Below are 19,024 nucleotides of genomic sequence, written 5' to 3' on the forward strand. Positions count from 1 at the left end.
TTCTATTCTGGTTTGTTCGGAGCACCCCCCAGAGAACGCAAACATCTGCTCAGAACTCAGCCACAAGTCACGCAGTCCTCCAGGAAATATTTGTCAGGGAGCACAGACTGAAAATTTCATTTCTCCCCTGCCCCCTCCTAGCCCAGGTTATACAAGCATGAATTAATAGAATGGAAAAATCTGAGCAAAGGACCCCAGTGCAACAGGGGTGGTGGGTGCATTGGTGAGATTAATATTCCCCTAAAAGAACAGCTGTAATGATGATAGCAAGAGGCTGAGGGACACGGCATCGTCGTGTAAATAAGGATGGATGTTTTGTTTCTGGTTGGCCAGGCAGAAAGCAAAGAAGTATAGTAATATTCCCACATAAGAGTTCCAGTATTTCTTGTAACCAGAAGACAATTGTGCTGTTTGACCTATTGGCAAGGACACGTAGTGAGGCTGCCAGGAACTGCCGCTTTAACAGAGAAGCCTATGTTCCGTCATTCTGGCGGCCGTGTTACAAACGCTCTGATTATTCAAGCAACTCCTAGTTTTTGTAGTCTAGCCAGACCCGCTAGACTCAGAAAGGGATATTGGAAACCACCACGGTATAGAATCCAATCAAACAGCTGGCTCTAGTTAGCAAGCCTAAATTTGCAGGTAGCCCAAAGAAGGGGGCGGTGGGGGGGGGGGAATGCGGCTTGCGCTGTATATTTTTCTTTGTGTAATGAGTTCATCTTTCAGCTTGCCCACACAGGTGTTTCTGGAGAAGGAAATATTTGGCTGCTACTGGGTGGGAATGGAGGAGATATAGGATTGCCAGATTGCAACCTGGAGACTCGTTCCTTTCTTTTTAATCCACCGGCAAAGTAGATGCCCACCTACCTGTCTCGCTGCCCCGTCGATTTGTGGCCCTCCGACCTGCCATCCAATGGGCAGAGGAGAAAGGATGGGACCCCAAAGGAAAATGAGCAAGAGAACGGATGCCATAGTTGACTCCCGTCTTCATTAGCAGATTCAAAGGCAAAGCCTTGCAGCCCAGGATTGGCTTGCAAGCTTAATGTATAGCATTAGAAGTTTTCCGTAGGGGATTATCTGTCCAAAAGCCCTTGGACAGGAATCCATTGTAGTAAGACAAAGTGGGTCATTATTCAGAGTGGCAGAGAACATGTTCTGGATAAACCATCAATAACTACAGACTGGAATTGATGATTTGAATGAACCGTAATGCAAAAGGAAAGGAATGTGGGAATATATTCATGTACATTCTGTTACCAGAAATGCACATATGTGTCTAAGACATGTGTATATTTAGCAGCGGGGAATTGCTTTGCAAGAGGCTGGTAACGTAGTGTCAAAAATCATTTGCCAATGTTTACGAGGTAATTGAATCCTTTAAAACTCAAGGCAGACAACAAGTAGTTATAGTAAAATGATGAACAATCTTTATCTGGCACACTAACAGTCAAGTGGATAGGAAAATAAAGGGGGGTAAGGATTGCAGTCAGTAGAGGGTTGAGGCAGAGAGTGACACAACCAGCACGAAGGGTGTTCTGAATGGATTTGAATCAGAAGCATGCTTTGGCTTGGCAAAGCCAGAGTTTATATAGCTTTTTGGGAGAGGGGCTCATGCTGAACTCATGATGTGGATGTGATAGGGGTAAGGTGAGCGCATGATGGAATTTTCCATCGGTAGGAAGTTGGGAAATGGCTTGGCTGGGACCAGAGATGGGTGCTAATGGGGAACCATCGTGCCTCAATGGATCTAGCTGCAGAGGTGGGGAAGCGATTTCCCCTGACAATTTGGCTTAGAGTGAGCCAGAGGTGCGAGACAAGGGAGATGGCCTAGAAGCCTCTAGGCCAGGGGTAGTCAAACTGCGGCCCTCCAGATGCCCATGGACTACAATTTCCAGCGAATGCTGGCAGGAGGCTCATGGGAATTGTAGTCCATGAACATCTGGAGGGCCGCAGTTTGACTACCCCTGCTCTAGGCAAACAAAGCTCTGCCAGCCACTCCATCAGCAATACATTGGTGGGGGGGGGAGGAGAGGAAGGCAAGATGTGACTCAGACTACAGCTATCATGTTGAATCTGTGGCTGAGAGTAAACTGGGGAGAAGATGGAGTCTGGTACTACTGCTGGGTCTTGGCATACTTTAACAGTATCTGGCTTTGGCTGAAGCCTGGACAATTGAGGGGTGCCACAGGTTGGGTAGTCTTTTGCCGAGAGACGCCGCCGCCGCCTGAGTCCCAGCCATGGTGACTGAGGGAGAGCACCATGGATAAGCCGGCGGCAGAGTGGCAGGGCAGCCCCCGAAGCAGCAGCCATGAAGGAGGACGAGGAGGAGCCTCGGACCGGTACCAACTGATCTGCGGACCGGCACCGGTCCCCGGACCGGGCGTTGGAGACCACTGCTGCCATATATAACAATTGCCATATATGTAAAGTGGTAAGATACAATGAAGCAATATATCAAAAATCAACGGCTGGAGAACAGTGCCATGCCAGAGTAAGACTCCCCTCCTTAATACTTCCTGCTGTGGTACCCCCCCCCCCACTAGGTATGTTTCTTACATTAGATTACCCTTTTGTTTCACATTGACAATAATACAAGTATAAAACTTACATTGGTTGTCACATCCATTTTCTCTTTCTGCATTTGCAGTGTTCACACAACTGGTGTAAGTAGGGTTGTTGATACTGGATTTGGGAAATTCACAGAGATACGGAGGCAGTGCCTGAGGAGGATGGAGTTTGGGGATGGAGCTTGGTAGAGATTGAATACCACAGACTATGAAGCTACTGTTTCTTCCAGGGGAAGGATCTTTGTAGTCTGGAGCAGGGGTAGTCAACCTGTGGTCCTCCAGATGTCCACGGAGTACAAACTGGCAGAGGCTCATGGGAATTGTAGTCCATGGTCATCTGGACCACAGGTTGACTACCCTTGGTCTGGAGAATAGTGGTAATTCTGGGGGAGTGCCAGCTTTCCCTGTCCCCCCTCCCCCCAAGTGCAAGAAAGACTTAGAAGAGCAGTTTATGCGTGTGTTTAGGGAGTTGGTTTTGTGGAAGAAAGCATTTCTAAGTTTGTCTAACACACACATTACTAGATGTCCACTGTATACTTCCCGTAGTATAACAGACATGGGCCTTGTGTTTAGTTATATGTAGGATGTCCCAGTTTAGGGAAAGAGTGCAAAGAAAGGGGTACTATGTATCCAGGCAACATTGGTTGTGCAAGGTAAGAGCCTGTTCCTTTCCCATGCAAAGGGGACCGCATTGCTCAGTATTACAAACTGTTGTAAGGCTTAATGATCAAAATATGTATAATGCATTACGTTGGAGAGAGTACCAATACAGAATGCTCGACTGATTTTTGTATTGCAGGTCAGAACAGGTCATACAAAAATAGTGGCGTTTTGGATGAAACCCAAATAGAAATCAGTACTGCATATAGGCGGAAGAGACAGGATGCCTGAGGCCTTTCTTGTCAATATGAGCCCTGTTCACCTGTTATAGTGAATGCTTGGTCAATCTGGACACTATGGACACTTGACTTTGAAAATACATGCATTGAGTAATTCCCATGTTCAACACATGCATAGATGAACATATGAGGCAAACCCCACATTTATTCAGGTACTGATCCCTGGTTTCCACTGCAAATTAAATTGCTGGTGGCTGTCTTACAGACATGTTTATACATGCAAATACACACGACGGATGCGTTTCCATTGTAACATGTGCACAGGGTATGCAGTCCCTTATGAAAATTCCAATTGACTGAGGTCATTTCCAGACATCTGTGTGAGGTCACGTAAGTACCAAGACCCTAAAAAGTGGGGGTAGAAATGTGAAAATACGCATATAGCATTTCAAAATGCATAGGTTTTCAGTGGAAATACTATTTTTTTCGGCATATTGTAGCCAGCTAGGCCAAGTGTGAATTGCTAGCAGAATGAAAGCCTAGTTTTCTGTTGCTGCTGAACTTATCAGTAAGAAAAGGAAAGGTTGAATTGGGACAGATAGACAGCAGAGAAGCATAAAGAAAGATGAAGAACTAAGGCAGAACTACAGCAAGACCTCTTGGCAAGGGTCGAGATGATGAGCCATTGGCATTGGAGACTTGTGGTAGTACATAAGAAATAAGAGAAGCCAATGGCCCATCTACACTCTCTGTAGTACAGGGGCCAAAACTCAGGTGACATCAGGAGGTCCACCAGAACTCCAGTAGACCTCCCACTATTAACTCTGCTAGGACCAAGAATACAGAGCATCGCTGCCCAAGATATAATGTTCTACCTATACCTTGTGGCTAAGCTTGGTGCAGTGGTTAGGAGTGCGGACTTCAAATCTGGCGAGCCGGGTTTGATTCTGCACTCCCCCACATGCAACCAGCTGGGTGACCTTGGGCTTTGCCATGGCACTGATAAAGCTGTTTTGACTGAGCAGTAATATCAGGGCTCTCTCAGCCTCACCCACCTCACAGGGTGTCTGTTGTGGGGAGAGGAAAGGGAAGGCGATTGTAAGCCACTTTGAGACTCTTTTGGGTAGACAAAAGCGGCATATAAGAACCAACTCTTTTTCTACTACTAATAGCTTCAGATGGATCTCTGCCCCATATGTTTATCCATATACAAAGAAAAGAGAAAACAGACTGAACTGCAGTGTGGAGGTGCAGTACTGTCAAGTGGAGACGAAGAATCAGAGAGTTAAAAAGAAGACAATGCACTCTATGTACTGAAAGGAGAAGGGAGTTAATAGGGAATGGGTTTGAAGGAGAACACTTAAAATTGAAAGAAAATTCTTTTCTTAACGTAGTGGTTTGGCCCCCTGGACTTAAATATATAGCAGTGACCTTCAGAATGATTTGAGTTGCGTACCTCTGATGTAGCATAAAATAAACTCTGTAGCTATAAATAAATGGCAGTGCAGAACAAATCAAAATATACCTGCCAAGGACACCCAAAGTCAAAATTTTCTTCTCTGTTTCAAAATGGCTGCCTCCAATAATTCAGTCAAAGGGCGTTTGAACTGGTGAGAAGGCTACATCCTTCAGAACTAATCATACTTTCTCTTGCCTGAGTAGTACTTATATATCCATAGTACTCTATGTTTTGTTGTGTGCTATTGTGGAATATTCTATGTGAAGGTGATTATTCCATTGTAAGCTATTAAATTTTTTGCCGCTGTGATGGTAGACTACTGAAGAGAGATTTTAAGAATGGCTAGAGATGGATAGAGCCAGTTTGGTGTACTGGTTAGGAGTGCGGATTTCTAATCTGGTGAGCTGGGTTTGATTCCTCACTCTTCCACATGCAGCCAGCTGGGTGACCTTGGGCTCACCACAACACTGATCAATCTGTTCTGACCAAGCAGTGATGCCAGGGCTCTCTCGGCCTCACCAACCTCACAGGGGATCTGATGTGGGGAGAGGAAAGGGAAGGGGATTGTAAGCCGCTTTGAGCCTCCTTCGGGTAGAGAAAAGCAGCATATAAGAACCAACCAACTCCTCCTCCTCCTCCTCCTCCTTCTTCTAGAAATTGCCTTTTGTTTTTCTGACAACCACATGTTTTGCTTTGTTTTAGGCCAAGCATCCTGATTTTGAATGGTCCAAGTACCCAAGATTTGCTGTCAGTGGTAAATAACTACTGGTGAGTACATGAGATCCCCAATACACCTGCCCTCCTTTAAAGAGAAGTTTTGCAACTGTTTTTCGTATGATGGATGTACAGTTTCTTCATCAATGCATGAATACATTTATGCAATCGAAACTGACCTGACCCTCAGGGTGTCCTCCTGACCTGGGCCCCTGCTCCACACTGTTGCTAAACTGGGGGAGGAGCAATTCAGCATCGCACCAATGCATAATGTGACCTTTGGTGCAAAACTGAAGCAACATTTTGGCCGTGGGGGTGACTCTTTAGGATTCGTCCAAAACTCCATGCTTTAACAACAGAGTTTTGGGTGAATCCTAATGCATCATCCCGGCAGTGCTGCCACAGTGGGATGCTACAGAGCTTGTCCCTTCTCCCAGTTCTCCTACCAGGATGTCACCTGTGGCTGGCAACTCCAGCCAAGGTTAAAGAGCTAGGGTTGCCAATTCTGAGTTGGAAAATTAATGGGGATTTTGGGATGGAGTCAAGGAAGAGAAGGGACTTCTGGGTAGAATGCCATAGAGTTCACCATCCAGAGATGCCATTTTCTCCTTGGGAACTGACCTCTGTAGTTTGGGGATCAGTTATAATTCTGGGTTTTCTGCAGGCCCTATCTAGAACTTGGCAACCTTATAAAGAACCAACATTCATATATATATATATATATATTTATAAAAGGCAGGTAAATATCCTGCAATGACCACCTTGAATTTCTCTGTCTCTCTTCTCCCACAGCCATTAACAAGCTTCCTGTTCAGGAATATTAACCCATGTTTCGTTGAATTGTGTGTGTGTATGTGGGGGGGGGGGCAGATTCCAAAGGTCAAATTTAGTTCTCAGGGACACCACATGGATTTGTGACTCTCTGTGGGAAATGGTAGATCCATAATCCCAAGCACACATTAGACTCATCCATAATTAAACTCTGTAGCTTTTTCGCTTCAGAAATTTATTGCCAGCGAAAATTTAACGCCTGCTGTTCAGCCAGCATTTTCTCCTGATGCCCCTCCAAGCTTAATGGTGCAAATTAAATTTCATACCAGCCAGCCTAAGATGTCATCACACAATTCAGACCTTAATTAACAGATCTGTGTTCGCAACAGTAACACAATGTGCAAATTCAGTAAAAACTGCAATAATCCTTTTATTCTTTTTAAAAGTAAAAAAAAAAAGAAATCTGGGTGTAGTAGTCTCTTTGCGGAACTAATTTCACTTTCCAAAAATATAACGCAGGCAAGACTTTGAGAACGTTGTAGGAATGAAAGATACAAATCTATATTTTCAGTGTACTTTGTGCAATGTGTGTGTATACTCTGTGAACAGTTCATAGAAGAAGCCTCAGGTGGGCCACCTAGTTCTCCCTAAGCACTGGTTGCTGCTGTTAGCATCCTCCACTGAAACTGTCCAGCTTCAGCCAGGTAAAACCTTCCTTGTCAGAGTTGGGGGAACAAGAAGCGCAGAGTCACATCAATCTTGAAAGGCTTTTAAAAAAGAGCTTCCCGATAATGGATGGGGTTGAAAAGACCCTGTGCAGTCACACACCCATCATACACCCCAAACTGGAAGCAAACACAATAAACAATTGTATGATTCTGCTTCAATTTAAGAAAAAGGATGCCCTGGCCTGGGTTTCCCAGAATAGCCCCATTTCATCAGGTCCCAGCAGCCAAACAGGATCTGCCCTGGTCAAAATTTTTATGGGAAACCTGTAAGAAAATAGTAGGGTTGTGAAGCAGAGGCAAGCGATGGCACCTTTGAACATCTCTAGCTTTGAATACACCACTGGATTGTTAACGGTGACTGAACGGCAAACAAACCCCAAAACAGCTGAAAGGCATTGACTGAAGCCACAGTAGTATTTCTGGAACCAGACACATGGCTCTGCAGACATGCAACACGTCAAATTATGCCATTGCACCAATATAGAGGCCTCAGCACTTGATCATGAGGGTTCTTTCATCCACTGATCAGCTGTGAGTGTTCTTTTCTCAACTACCACTGGGGGGAAAAAAGCTTTAGGTGACCTTCTTTGACCTGAAGGTCATGCTCAGCTCTTCGATTCTAGTTTAGATCTTTAAAGATGAACCACTTTTGCATTGGGGACTGAGAAACAGATCTTTTGTGACATCTTGATGACCATTAAAATTGAAGCAATCGCTGTAAAGTCTTTTATCCAATTAAAAAGATGCTCTTGGGGCTAGATTTGATCTGCAGACCACCACTGGTATAAATCTTGCAAGGAAAGAACATGCTAGGATTACAGGGGACGAATGTGGGGACAAACGTGGCTAGTATTGTTTGGACTTAGGGCTGATCCTGCGTAGAGCAGGGGGTTGGACTAGATGGCCTGTATGGCCCCTTCCAACTCTATGATTCTATGATTCTGTGATTCTATGACTGGGAAGTGCTAGGTTCAAAGCCAAGCTTAATCAGAAAGCTTGCTGGATACCTTGGGTGAGGCTTCTGTTGCCAACCTCCATGTGCCAGCTGGAGATTTCTTGGGATTAGGACTAATTTCCATATGACAGAGTTCAATCCTCTAGAGAAAATGGCTTCATTGGAAGGTGGACTCTAGGGTGTCATGGTTAACAGTGGTGGCTTCTAATCTCACAAGCTGGGTTTGATTCCCCGCTCCTCCACATGCAGCCAGCTGGGTGACCTTGGGCTAGTCACAGCCTGATAGTACTGTTTCCACACAGCAGTCCTGTCAGAGCTATCTCAGCCCCACCTACCTCACAGGATGCCTGTTGTAGGGAGAGGAAGGGTGGGCGACTGTGAGCCACTTTGAGACGCCTTCTGGTAGAGAAAAGTGGGGTATAAAAACCAACTCTTCTTCTGGTTTTATATCCCGCTGAAGGCCTTCCCCTTCCCAAACCCTGTCCTCCCCAGACTACCCCCCAAAATCTCCAGGAATTCCCCAACCTGGAGCTGGCAACCCTAGGCAAGATACCGTCTCAGCCCAACCTCCCTTGCAGGATTGCTGCAGTGGTCATTGCAAAAAACTGGAAAATGTGCCGCATGGGGAGAGATCAGTAACAATTGCCCATTAAATTTTGTGTTTTCCCCCCTGCAATCAGATGGGTATAGTTTGCAGTTGCTACAGTCCGGAATATATACATCTCCCTCAGTCTAATGGAAAATGGGCTTTGGCAGCAATCTGCCACTGTAACTGTAATGTTTGTTCTAAGTGAGGGCTGGGGGGGGGGGGGAGAGCTGTGGGTTAAATCCTTCCCTCATTACTCAGGCCAAATCCCCACTCAAGTCAACGGTGTTTTTTGCCTGAGACGCAAAAGACTGCATCACTTAGTTTATGGCAAAGAAAAGATCTGAACCTTTGGGGAATTGTAGCGCCTGAAGGCAGGCGAGCAGCGTCTCTGACCAAGTCTGCAGTGCTTTTTGTATTCATTCCAACAGCAGCAGATGTAGCAATTTGGGGGAGCCGTTCAAGACAGACTTGTTTTGCCTAATAATGTGGACTCCTCGGGCTGACCTCTGGAGGAGCTTGGGCGTTGAGCGGCTTGCTGATGGAAAGATCAAACACCTGCCTGAGGTGAATTGTGAAGCAAACTGATGATAGCTTTTCTCCCGTTCCTATTTATTGGGGGCCTCTGGTGTCAGAGGCACAGGAGCACCCTTCTGGGGGTCCTGCAGGAGCTGTGGCAAAGGAGAAATCCAGTCAGGGTAAGAGTAGTTGCTCCTGGCAGGTTAAAGGGCTGGTAAAAACAGGTTTATGGTGTTTACAGGACTTTTTATGGGTCAGAGTGTATTACAACTGCACTCTGCGGCCTACAGCAGAGGAGTACTTTACAAGGTCTGGGGCGAGTTTGACAGTTAATGTTTCAGGGAGCGGAAAGAATTTAAACTGCAGTTTTAGAGTGTCAGGATTTCAGAAATCCCTTTATGCAAAACACGTGCAAGAATGGACTAGGTTCAAATCGACTAGGGAAGGGTACTTTTATAGCAACGATCTACCAGTTTCTTATACATACCAGCTTTGAAAAAGAAAACAGAGGAAACCAAAGGAAGCCAGGAAATATTGCAAGCTATGGATTAAGAGGGGAAAGAATCTGTTCCACGTAATATATTTCTGGTAAGGCCTTGGAGGAGGAGCGTGTATCATGGCTTAAGTGCCACGCAGAGCTTAACACCCACTCAGGGCGGCTATCCCACCCCTAAGTGCCTCCTCCTCCAACTGGCTTGCCTGTCTGTCCAGCGATCAGCCAATCGTCTTCCGTCCCCCGCCCATGACCAACCCCTCCTCCTTCCACTTCTCTCTGAGGCTCGAAGGCTGCAGATCCCTGATCTGAGCATGAGAGCTGCCCCTGCCAGTGAGTTCCCTAACAGCTTTCCAGGTTCTTCCACCACCCACCCCAGTCTAGTGCCCATTGTATTCCTGAATGCCACAGGCTTGGCATCTAGGTTTGTTTTTATTTTGGGTTTTTTTGTTTTAATAATTGTACAACCCCTATGCATTTTAGATTTTGTGCAACTCCTATGCAACTTAATTGGGGGGAAGTTATGCATAGAAGTTGTACAATTTTCAGATGCTTTTCCCTCTGCACCAAAGTGCTTTATCTTCCCTTTGCCTTGGTGTGGCCTTCTTTCCCCTTCAGTTACACTATAGATACAGCAAGGTGGACATTTTCAGATAGTTTGATGTGTGACTGTCCAGCAGTCATGTCAAAGTGGTAGTCTGTGGTGGATGGAATGGTTGACCTCAACTTTCAGCAAATCTATGAGGTACTCTCCTCGCTGAATGATACTTTTACTGACATTTCCAGTTCAAGAAAGTCCTTGGGTTGGTCAAAGTTCACTGGGACCTGTTCTCACAGATCAGTTCTGTTAGAGTTCTCTCAGCACCACCACCTACCCCTCAAGGTGTCTGTTGTGGGGAGAAGAAGGAAAGGCAATTGTAAGCTGCTTTGAAACTCCTTCTGGTAGTGAAAAGAGGGGTAATAAAAAAAACAGCTCTTCTTCTTCTGTTGTTGAGTTTTCATCACTGCTAATCCAGATCAAGCAAGCCCTCCTTCTGTCCTCTGAATATTGTCTTTCTCAGAAATCTTTCTCTTCCTTAGACTGCACTGGGATAAAGAATGTGGTCTGGATAGAGATGGAAATCCACACCAGCCCCGTTACCATACAGCATTGTCCAATTATGATAAAATCAAAAGGCCGTATTTAAAAATGGAGCAAAGGTCAAACGCAAAGTGAAAGGAAAGGTTACTGGCATTGGAGAGCCGTAGTACTTTCTAGTCTGCCAGTTTCTAGAAAAGTGAAATTTCTCCTCCAGGATCTCAGTGCCAGCTCAGTGCTTTGCGGAGATGAAAGATGGCACACGAGCTCCAGGTTTTTGCTTCTTATCTTTGAGTTTCTCATTCCTTGCTCACATCCCCAGCTGAGTTTTTTAACATGGTTCTTTTTTCTTTCTGGGCAAAACAGAACATCATTTCCCCAGCTGACCAGTTTGTGCTCGCTACCTCAGTGCTGGGCTAAATATAAAGGCCAGATGAAATCGGCAGTGCTTGCCTTTCTTATGGTGATGGCTGTGGTCTGAGGAAGTCCAGACTAGCCTGAACTTGTGAGAACTCAGAAGATAAGCTGGATTTACCATGGTTAGTACTTAGATGGGAGGCTACCATGGGAGACGGGTTGTTATGGCCAACCACCTCTGTTCATCTCTTGCTTTGAAAGACCTGTGAGGTGGAACTTCATGACGTCACTACAGGTGGGTTGCAAGTTGACAGCAATGAATTATTATATGGTGAGGGCTAGAGGGAACTTCCCATGTGGGAAGGAGGCCAGTTCATGCTAATGATTGGTTAACTGGGCTATGTTCTCACATATTTTTTAATTTTTGTGTTAACCTATATATTTTATGGGGTATCATGCAAGCAGACCTTTTGGAAGATGGTTTCAGAATCATTTGAGAAAACAATTTTTGAAATATTAATATTAGAGACTGAAGAATACAAGTAAAATAACAAGGTTTTATTTTTCATTTGCTCTGCTCTGTTTCTTCTAATAACTTTGTAAGGCTTGGATTAATTAAGGTATGCTAATTAACCTTCAGGGGAGTTGCATACTGATTTGATCAAGTTGCTCACCTATTGCAAAAGCTCTCCTTGCTTAACCTACTTGCAGATAACAACCTTGGTGAAGAACTAAACAGTTTGCAACATTGGTATTATCAAAATCCACACACGTAAAAACCAAAAGTGGTAGGGAAACTTCATGTGTGTTTATCAGCTCTTGAGGAAGCAGATAGATATCTATATACTAGCAGTAAACCTGTTCCACAAAAAATACAATGGGCTCTAGGCCAGGGGTAGTCAACCTGTGGTCCTCCAGATGTTCATGGAATACAATTCCCATGAGCCCCTGCCAGCAAATGCTGGCAGGGGCTCATGGGAATTGTAGTCCATGGACATCTGGAGGACCACAGGTTGACTACCCCTGCTCTAGGCTGCCTATGCTCCCTTTCAATATCCCCCCCCGCCTGTGAAGATGGGGGGGGTGTATTGAAAGGGAGCATGGGCTGCGTAACAGGTGATCATGCCAGTCATGAGGCTGTCACAGTCACCTGTACCATGGAATCCAGTCCCTTTCAACACTCTTCGCCAACCTGGCAAGGTAGGGGGAGAGCATTTAAAAGGAGCGGGGCCCCTGTGTTACAGCTGATCATGATGGCTCCATGGGGCTGTCATGATCAGCTGTAATGTGGGGTGTGGTCCCTTTAAATGCTCCCGGTCAGCTTGCTAAGGCAGGAAATGAGTATTTAAAAAGAGTGGGGTGCCCACATAATAGCTGATCATGACAGCCTTGTGGGGCTGTCATGATCAGGTGTAATGCAGGGCTTGTTCCCAGCAAGGCAGGGGGAGAGTATTTCAATGGCAGTGGGGGCCCTGTGTTATAGCTTCACCCATGACAGCCCCACAGCTGTTATGATTAGCTGTAATGTAGCAGCACACTCTATTTAAATACCCCCCCCCACACACACACACATTCACGGGTGAAACTTATATGTGAAGGTGTGCGGAAGTCGTGTCTTGGATGCTTCAAAGCCTGGCGTAGGAAAGGCTCTGTCTAGAGGCTTTGAAATGTTCAACATGTGTTATAGAATCACAGAATTGGAAGGGGCCATACAGGCCTTCTAGTCCAACCCCCTGCTCAACGCAGGATCAGCCCTAAGCATCCTAAAGTATCCAAGAAAAGTGTGTATCCAACCTTTGCTTGAAGACTGCCAGTGAGGGGGAGCTCACCACATCCTTAGGCAGCCTATTCCACTGCTGAACTACTCTGACTGTGAAAGTTTTTTTCCTGATATCTAGCCTATATTGTTGTACTTGTAGTTTAAACCCATTACTGCGTGTCCTTTCCTCTGCAGCCATACTTCTGTTGGAAGTATGCACACTCAGTTACAGTGTAAGAGAAGATAGGTAGATATGCAGCTGAGATTAACATATGATGCAGCTAAAGAAGGGGCTTTCTGCCCCATGAAAACATGTGCCACAAGAAAAGTGTTCTGAATGCCACAAGTCAATTGCAGTCTGTTGAGGACTCTCCTGGCTATGCTGACTGGCAGTGGCTCTCCATCTCAAGATGCTAGGGATTGAACCTAGAATCTTCTGTCTACCAAGCAGATGACATATCTAGCTCAGGACTATCAGCCCTGTTCTGACGCCATTATTGTAGTCTAAAGAGAGGAGAGAAGAAAACAGAGAGGTTTATGGCATATCTGGTTTGTCATACGTGATTGGTGAGTTTCATTTAGCATGGTGCAGTATGAATTATGTAGGCTTCTCTCTGAGATGACTATTGTCAAGCAACTCATTCCATGGGGCAAGTGGCAAGGTGCTGGGCTTTGACTAGTAGGGGTCTCGCCCTGGTGTCTTACATATGTGACTTTATAAAGCGATGAGATCAATTGTCTGTGTAATGGTATCATAAAACTGTAATGCCATCGTATATCCAAGATCATCTTGACCAGTTTTTGGTACTACACAGACAACCTTAAAACCTTTAAGCTCCCTTGATCCTCATTACAGTACTCTGGAGAACAGTGGGTATTCTGTATAAGTACAATGAGTACAAACTTATAGACATTTTTGATGACCTACCATCTGTTTGTTTCCAATACCTCCACACACTCCTCTCTCTATCATGGAGATCCCTGGCACTGCTTACTAAAGTGACTTCAAAGCAGAATAGCCTTTTTCTGGTGAGTTTCAACTTACAGTCAAGACGGACTGTTAGTTAGCATGACATTCACCAGGCTAGTGAAGTTCTTTGTTCTGCCTGAAAATGCAGACTCTCGGCTTTTGACTTGCTTTGGTATGGCTTCTACAGGTGGGCCTGGGAGCTTTGAAGGAGAGACAGGAATATACATCCCTTAACTCACAGCCGTTTGCCTGGGGTGGTAGTCTTGGTTTAGTCTGGCTTATTCTAAATATGACCCTGCTAATTATAGTGGTCCGTCCTTGTTATTGTGCATGGCTGTATAATGTTGAAGCTGTACATATAGGTTTCTGCCTATAAGCTCATCCATATTAACATAGCATTCAGTGATGTGTGTTTATTCCTGTTGTATATCGCTAGACATAGGAACATGGTTAACACACAATCTTCATGTCATTATTGTTATTCTAAAAAAACATTGCAAATTTGCAGACTGAGCTATACAAAAACATCATTGTCTTTACCCAGAGACATCCGGATTAGAAGTCCAAAGAGTTATTTCATAGAAAGATAAGACATAGATGGATGTGGTAGAGTTCTGAGCTTTGGACCCATAGCAGTATTTCTACAAGCGCAAGGATTTCTGCCGGGAGAGCGCACTTTTTTCATCTCTTCCCTTCTGTGGGAAAGCATTTGGGGCAGCTGTGGGAAGGGAAGCTTAAAAAGTTGCACTCCATTGGTGGAAGTCCTTGCATCTATAGAAGCTCTGGAGAGTTTGATTGCTCACTTTTGTTAAGGGTTCGTAACAAACAAAGAAGTATTTTTAAAAGGCTATGCTAAATCTTTTCTCTCTCTGAAGCAGGACTCTTTCTGTCCTTTGGCAGATGCCTGAATATATATAAGCCATTGTGCTCAATGAACTCCCCAGTTTACAATTTAAGTGATGAATTTTATGAATATTAGAGTGGTCCATCTAGTCCAGCAGAGAGTGGCCAACCAGTTCCTCTGGAGGGTCAGCAACAGGACATAGCATCCGAGGCCTTTCCCTGATGTTTCTTTCTGGCAACCGTAATCAGAAGTTTAGTGCCTCTGAATGTGGAGGTTCCACTTCTTCTCCATGGTTAATAGCCACTGATAAACCTAGCCTTCCATGATTCATGTTGATGTTCCCAGGGACATTTCTACATGATTCTAGAGGAATGCAATGCTCAATTGCATGGGAGGCGCAGTTTCTGTCATTCTTCATTTCCCCATAAGTATCATCTTTCTTTAACAAAGAGGAAGAGCCACACAAATAAGTGTTGATACAGTTTGACATTGAGTTTGGAGCTCCCAGTTCACAAAATATCATCCTGCATCTTACCAATCCACTAAACAAAGCAGTGATGCCTTTTTTCAGCCCAGTCGGTGCTCTTTTCTTAAACTTCAGTGGCTCTTCCACTCATATATGTAAAGTTGGAGGATGTCTCCTTGGGCTCCCTCTTAGGATACATTCTGTCATCACCAGGGTTGTTCCTCTACCACATAAAATTGGTACTTCATAAACCGAGACTTGAACTCACGTATGATTGATTCCTTACATGTAGAATTTTGCCTGTGACTCAAAGCCTTATGTACTGGCAGAGTCTAAATATGCAGAGCATAGAGCACCAGCCTGCTTAAAGAATAAAATTGAAAGACTATCTAGCTGGCTGCAGTCATTCTTCTGTCTGTTCAGCTGCTGTTCTGGAGGCAAGCAGGGAGGATGTGTGTTCAAAAAGCAGGAAATCTGTTGGGCCAATCAGGACCCTGGAGGAGATAATTTAGAACTCATCAGGAAGTTCCTGTCCTATTTATGCTAAAGATACATTTCTTCCTGTGCCCCCTGCAGGACACCCTTTATATTCCACTCAGTTATGCACACTTTTGCATGTTCCAACATGATGTACAATCTGCTCACCATAAGGAGGGGAGAGAGGAGAAGCTGGAGGTTGATGCCGCTTACGGGTCTGAAGCAGTGCAGCTCTAAAGGGAGGGGGAAATTATTTTTAGATACATAATGAGTTTACTGGAAGGGACTTTTCCTTCCCAAACCACTTTAACGTGAGATACAAAAACACTCATGTTACAAATATTCCCCCCCCCCCTCCTAGCATGGGAAAAGCCCTTCACCTTCTTTCAGTTGGCAATGTGTATTACTTCAGAGAAGTTCTGAGAGCATAAATGGTTTGCAGCCAGAAAGCGAACATGCGCTACAAAGAAATTGCTCCTGCAAGCTGCACAGTAGCGCTTTTATTGGGATTGAAGTATCTGGCTTGTTAACTTCTACCTAAGTAGCTGCTGCTGTCTCAGTTTGGCAGATCACAAGGCCGTTCGGAAATGAAAAGAAATCCGGCTTTGTTTGCGGGTCGCTTTTAACTAATAAGGATCAAGAATGGCTTGGTCTTTCCTGACAGGCACAACAGCCTTTGTTTGCATTCCATTTGCTCCGACACAAACGCTCCTGATATTCTACGGGCTCTTTCTTGTAGTGCCTTTAAAATGCTACCCTGGTGCCATGGGAAGAGTTTGTTCATGGGTTGATCCCTCGGGATTTCTGGAATGATTAAGGGCCTGTGTGTGTGAGCCTGGACATTTCTGCCAGCCAAGAGCATGGCATCCCCGTCTCTTCAGACAGAGCGGCTGATTTCTGTGGGAAAAGCTGTATTTTTTAGTTATTGTTTTCAATTAAATGCCACCTTTCTCCTTCCTGGGGGCCCTACATCATTCTCCTCTCCTCAGGTTATGCACACTGTAACCCCGTGAGGTCAAGAGAGTGTGTCTGGGCCAAGGTCACTCAGCAAGTTTCCATGGCAGAGTGGAGATTGCATCCAATGCTCTAACCCAGGGGTAGTCAACCTGTGGTCCTCCAGATGTCCATGGACTACAATTCCTATGAGCCCCTGCCAGCGTTTGCTGTGAATTGTAGTCCATGAACATCTGGAGGACCACAGTTTGACTACCCCTGCACTAACCACCACGACACCCTGGCTGCCCATGTAATGAGACCTTTCTCCATGACGGTAGGCCTTTTAGCATCAAGTGAATGCCACGTGACGAGCCTATGGAAAAGCATCTCTTGTGGTGCAAGTTGAACATTTGAACAACCATGGAGCTGCATGACGCTGAGTAAGGTCACCAGTGTATCAAAGTAGTGTTATTCATTCCGACGGCTAGCAATATCTCGGGTAGAGGTATTTCATACCACCTGTTCTCCCCCGCCCCCTTTAATGGGTTTCAGTTCTGGGTAAGTGCACATGTCAGATAATGCACTTTCAACGTGCTTTAGAAGTAGATTATTCTGTTCTGCATGGGAAAATCCAGCTGCAAAAGCACATTGAGTGAGCATTATCCAACGCTTGCAGAACGGGCCCTGAACCCATGTCAGTGAGTCTACCCATGTCTGGGAATACACATGAAAAGGAGCGTAAATCTGATTTTCAAATGAGTTAGGGATGTTACAAAGACTCCTAGAAGGTGTACAGTAGGCCTCTCCCATCAATAAATGTTCCACTTGGAAGCCATGTCAGTGAGGACCCGGCTACCCAGAGTCTCTAGTGGTGACAGCTCATTTAGAACGTTCAGCGTTTCATCTGGGTGTACGGACCCGATTCTGTGTACACTGATCATCATTGTACTGTGCTTATTTTCCAAGGGGAATATAACTTTTTTTTGGTTTGGTGTTTAGGCAACTGTACTTTCTTTCATTCTGGGTTTACTGGCAGTGCCCCTAAGAGCCAGTGCAGGGAATCTTTCCTGCCTAGTGAGAAATGTTCTCAGACATGATGTCATCCTCTAAACTTCCTTGGCTGAATAAAGTAAATACGAACGATGCTGACGTTATGCTAAAGATTAATTAGGCTCTAATTTTTAATTTCAGAAACTTCTCTTTTTCCCCCTGAAGTCTTGAGTGACACCTCAGATCAAGCTTGAGCATACATTGAAATAATTGCCTGTGAGAATATATCAGTAAATTAAAAATATTAATAAAGATGTAATACAGGCATAAGCTGATAAATTTATTACACATGTGGCAGAGCTCTCTTCAAGACCCATTTCTGATGCTTTCTGGCTATGGGATAAATAAAAGAGGATTTACCCACAAGTATTAGGTAGAACCTTAGGCACCAGAATGTTAAATAAACCAGAAGTAACCATGGAAACAAAGGTCACTGACTGGTACTAAAAATCCCCATCCTTATATTTGTACAATCCACGTGTAAGAAAATACCACGATTATTGGATTTCAGTTGCAGTTCTTTTGGTTTTGGTGTGTGTATATGTGTTACTCTTCTGTTTGTGGTTTTTAAAACAGTAAAATAATGTTTTCCTTTGGCTTTAAAGCTACATTTTATTAATTTTAATGGAATACTTTGCTGATGTTTTTTTTTTTGGTCATATAAGCTATTTTTTGTTGCTACCATCAACAGCCCAGCCCAATCCAGACCTTGACCTTCAAGGGCTTCAGTGTAGTAGGTTAAGATGTGTAAATACCTGGGCCATGTAGTCACCAATTACAGCTTTCACGTTTATGCTGGTTAACAGTGTGAGGAAATAATCATAAATATTCCTCCTCAAACACCCGCATGAGTTGGTGCTAATCCTACCTTTCAGCTCTGCTGGTCTACAGATCTCGATATGTATGGTTAACTTCTCCCTGATGAACATTTTCCGCTGGATTTTACCCTGCGGATAGGACCTTTGTTAAAATTGTTGGCATTCTGAAGTTTTCAGCCACCTGTTCTAGGCATTAAATCCTGGGGTGAGGTGACTTTTGATGCCAGAGCACATGTGTGCAAGCATAGCGTCATAGGACATGGTGGCACCCAGTTTACAGCAAGCACTGTCAATTACCGCTAGATCTACTCACCATGTTATGTCTCTTCCTTTTTTTTTTGGCCACTGAGAGCAAGGAAAATTAGCTAGAAGTGATGGAGGCCCCAAACTGAAATCCAGGGATGTGCTAATGTTTCTCTCTCAATTCTCATTCCTACACAACAAATCTGAACAAAATCCTGAACCTTGCAGTTTCTTCTCATAGGCTATCAAGAGCCAACGCCTGGTCCCGACTTGACCCTGTTCAGGCAGCCCAAACTGTGACTCAGACTCACCCATGCAAGGAAGACCAGGTGCAGGAGATGGCTAGGAGCCAGGCAGGTTGCTCCAACACAGCTGAGAACAAGGCAGGGAGACAA

The sequence above is a fragment of the Paroedura picta genome, chromosome 6 (genome assembly GCF_049243985.1).
Source record: "Paroedura picta isolate Pp20150507F chromosome 6, Ppicta_v3.0, whole genome shotgun sequence".
Classification (NCBI taxonomy): Eukaryota; Metazoa; Chordata; class Lepidosauria; order Squamata; family Gekkonidae; genus Paroedura; species Paroedura picta.